Source organism: Hydractinia symbiolongicarpus, chromosome 4 (genome assembly GCF_029227915.1).
Source record: "Hydractinia symbiolongicarpus strain clone_291-10 chromosome 4, HSymV2.1, whole genome shotgun sequence".
NCBI lineage: Eukaryota > Metazoa > Cnidaria > Hydrozoa > Anthoathecata > Hydractiniidae > Hydractinia > Hydractinia symbiolongicarpus.
The window spans coordinates 30347383-30351662 of NC_079878.1; the positions used below are offsets into that span (position 1 = coordinate 30347383).

General features: G+C 30.1%; 1 long non-coding RNA gene across 1 annotated transcript; it reads left to right on the plus strand.

Annotated features, from left to right (window-relative positions):
* Window positions 1-768: 768 nt before the first annotated feature.
* Window positions 769-3844, plus strand: LOC130642320 (uncharacterized). The gene is made up of 2 exons (XR_008982558.1): window positions 769-2984; window positions 3627-3844. It is a non-coding gene; the product is annotated as an uncharacterized LOC130642320 (long non-coding RNA).
* The last annotated feature ends 436 nt before the right edge of the window (window positions 3845-4280 follow it).

Here is a 4280-nt window from a genome sequence, read left to right on the forward strand (position 1 = left end):
ATAATAATAATAATAATAATAATAATAATAATAATAATAATAATAATAATAATAATAATAATATTCCTAATTCATTTTCGGATAGCCGCACGACCGTTTAGGATAGCCGCACAACCGACAGGATAGCCGCATAACCGTACAGGATAGCCGCACAACCATACAGGATAGCCGCACAACCACTTAGGATAGCCGCACAACCACTTAGGATAGCCGCACAACCACTTCGGCAGCCGTGACATTATCATGTTTTCATTAAAAAAATGGCTACCAAGCGGATGCCATGCGATGACTCTGGCCAGTGTATTCGAAAAGTTTAACAACTGTAGCTAACCATTTGTTTAATGTTCAACGGAAGCTGTTGTATTTAAACTTTTAAAGAAATAAGGGTTACTAATTTTTAATCACAGATTACACTTCTGGTTGCTTTAATCTTCTGTTAAGTATTTGCAGCTGTGATGGGAAGATCTGTCTTGGATATATGCAAAATATCAAATGTCTTCTGCTGATAATTTATGATAGCTAGCTAGCTGGCTAGCTAACTATATATATTTATAGATTTATTTTTTTCTTGAACTTTATTGAAAGTAGCTAGGTAGCTACATATACAATAATATAGCTAGCTATAGCTAGCTGTAACAGTTTGATTATAGTTGCAGAATTATAAGTTATTCATTACCACGAACTTATTTCTGAAGCTGAAAATTATTGCTGTAAAAATTTTGAGATTTCTTTATCAGGAAATCTTTCTGAAAGTTTTTTTGATTAAACACGAAAATGAATGCGGGCTAGCTAGCTAGCTATTTAAGGGCTGAAAATTAAGAGCTGAACTCTCATGATAATTGCATGAAAAATGCTTATAAAATTTTAAAAACATTAGCAAATTTTTTTGATGATTTCAGTATTTCGGGGACCATGCACTATTGCTGCAGAAACCATAAAAGCTAAAACTTTTTCCTTTTTGGATAGTATTTTTTTCTCTATATAAAATAATATCCACTTCTGTACGGGTTAACAAATAAAAAAAGGTGTGTGTGTGTGTATCAGTATAGTTGATATCAGTATATATTTGATTAGTTTGGCCAAACTCTCTTGTTATCCATTATATATATATAAATTAAAATGGATAAATAAATATGGCACAGCTAATAATAAACAAAGTGGGAAAAGTAATCTTTCCCTGATGCTTCTGTATATAGCTATAAATTTTAAAAATATTTTGAGCATTCTATGCGCAAAGTGCTCAAGCTAAAGTTTTTATGCGCAACAACTTATGAATAAAGTTAAAATGAATCTTCCTAAATTTGAAGCATCAAAATGAAGTATAATGTAACAGGTATATATACCTGAAATTGATCTATGTTTAGATTATTTTTTAAATTTTTCGTTATTTTTATAACTTCCACTTGACTCTAGTTCATTTGTGGTTTATTTTTCTAAGATTTTAAGTTACAAAAGAGCCCGTAATGTATATGTAAAGTATATTTTTTTACTGTATATACTTCGGTGTTATGTTTGGTGTGGTAAAGTAAAAAATTTTTATCTGAAGATTGACAAAAGTATTCTTGGGCAGTTGATATGTACATTTAAGATGTAATAACCAATATTTATAGGCATTGATGTGGACTAGATATATGACATTTAGACAAGATGGTAGACAGAGACACAGGACATAACATAAAAAAATATGGAAATATTTAATGTAAAGATGACACGATAACATATAGAAATGTAGGCTAGTGATGGCCAGGCAGCCTCTCGAAATTAACTTTTTTTTATCATATCCACTGAAAAAAATTCAAGCTATGTTCTATAACTATTATTTAATCTTGTTTTTACTGACACAGCATTGTTAAAGTGTGCAGTGAAAGTAAATTTTGTGTTTGGGTGGATATTTTTATGTTGATGACAAAGCTCAATCTTTTTGTTAAAGTTTAAACTTAGGAAAAATAAAAACGATGACGTTAAACTTGGAATGGTGTGTTTTAAAATCGTGTGACGATATTCCCCCAAAATATTTATTATATACCCATCATTATAATTATCGAGTTCTTTAATTTAGGCATTTTAAGAGAGACCGTATTAATTTCAACCAAATGTTTACATCAAGATCAATTAAAATTAGCCAAGTTTATATGGTTTTAATAAAATTTGTTAACAGATTTGCTTCAACCCCACTCCCTACCCCTTTCACATAAATGTTTCGAATTAAGAAACATTTTTTGTCACTTTTCTCCAACTCTGGGGCATCTTAATACCTTGTATATTGTAAATATACATAAAGTCATTGTTAGGGATTTTGTGTTTGCCATTATTGGAGATGCAGCAGAGACTTGAGGAATATTTAGGGTTGGACGAGATGCTCGATAATAAGAACAAATCCTGTTTTTATTTTATCGTTTTTATTTCATAAATTTTTGGAGTCCAGTAAGCCACAATTTTTTAAAGCTTTTCGCAAAATAATATAATGTACATTTAAGGTAATGCTATCGCTCCAAAACATTTTTTACTGTGAACCTGACAAAAATGTTTTGTTGAGAAAGAATATAACTACTTAAACATTACAATATATATAATCCCTAATCCCTAAAACAAGAGTATTTCGACTGGAATGGATTCTTTTGTTTTTATACATAGTATGGTATTTGACTTTATTTGAGAGCTCTCAATTTAGTAGTATTAAAAATATAAATAACAATGATGTGAGGAACATGTAAAGATATGTAATAATTAAATAGAGTAATTTGGGTTATATACAGTTATCATAAAGTGTGACCTTATTATGTAAAGAGCTATGATTTCAAACCTGTTGAAGAACTAAATAATCTTTATGATATAATGTTTTATAGTTTTAGACTGACACAAAAATTATCAGTAGTAGGGAAGCTTTCAACAACAACATGCTGAAGGTTAGACAGAAAAGTCACAAATAGGTTGATTGTCATTGAAATTAAGTATGGGAACTGGACAAAATACAATTACTGTAGGTAAGAAAATTTTTATACAACAAACTTGGAATGTACTGTACATAAAATCATACACATTCTTTATATAAGAAATCTTAATTAATATATCTTTCCTGCACTCTGCAATTCTTTTAATGAAAGATGATAATTGATTTTTTTATCATATTAATGTCATTATAACTGCCAAAAATACCTGATTTATGTTTTTTATCCTGTTTTGTTAACAATTTAGGCAACTGTCAACCTTAAAGTTTCGTGTTTCTAATAAAAAATGTGTCTTTATAATCCTGATCATTTGTCCAAAAAGTGACACACTTTTTTGATAGCCATTTTTGTTTCCAACTCCCTCTGGTAATCGATACATGATTTTATCTGAAAAATTAGTGATTCTTTGTTGCCTTTTTCATTGATAATCCATACATTATATTATTAAATAAATTGCGGTGATTGTGTATTTACCACTTTCGTTTCCACCCCCTCTCATAATCCATACATCAATTTATCAAAGAGATTACAGTGATTCTTTTTTGCTACTTTAGTTTTTAACTCCTTCTATGATTCTGTGATTCTCTATTTACAGTTCTGGTTTATACTTTTTATTATTAATATTTATGAAAGATATGACAGTGATTCTCCATGTAGGATGTAATTTTATTTTTCTAGAAAATTGTGATACACTGGATTAGCATTGCTTCAGACTTTGGCGGCTTGTTTACGACAGCACAAAATTAACGATAGTACAGAGAAGCACACATAATTCATATATGGAGTGCTGCATTGTTACAGTAATGTGTTCAAGTTGGATGAAAATGACACTGTTGATTAGTGCTCTGTAATTAACCCTAATATTAATTGGAATAATATATATTCTTCTTTTTTTACTAATTTTCTTACTTTCCTAAACAACGGTAAACTTAAACTCGCTTTGGCCTAATGTTCAAATAAACGGGGTCTTGATGTATTAGAGTTAAGGATCTGATCTATAAGCAACCAGAGTCAAGCATTAGTAGAATATTGCTTAATTTTTAGCGCAAGTGTTAATAACCTATTCGACCAGAGAGTTTTATTGACAGGGAGGGTGGGGGCGGATTCCGCCTTATGCATGACTTTTGATAGGTTTATACAAAATAAATAAAATTTAGCACACTTTTTTTACGTCATATAAGAAAAAGAGGGCGACAAATTTTACTCTGTCAGGATTTTTACTGTGACGTCACCGGAAGCTGGAAATTTGTCCAAAATACAACTATCTGTCTAAAAATCAATTACTAAGTTTTAAGGCGAATTTTTACATTATATTTGAAGTTTCCGACAGCC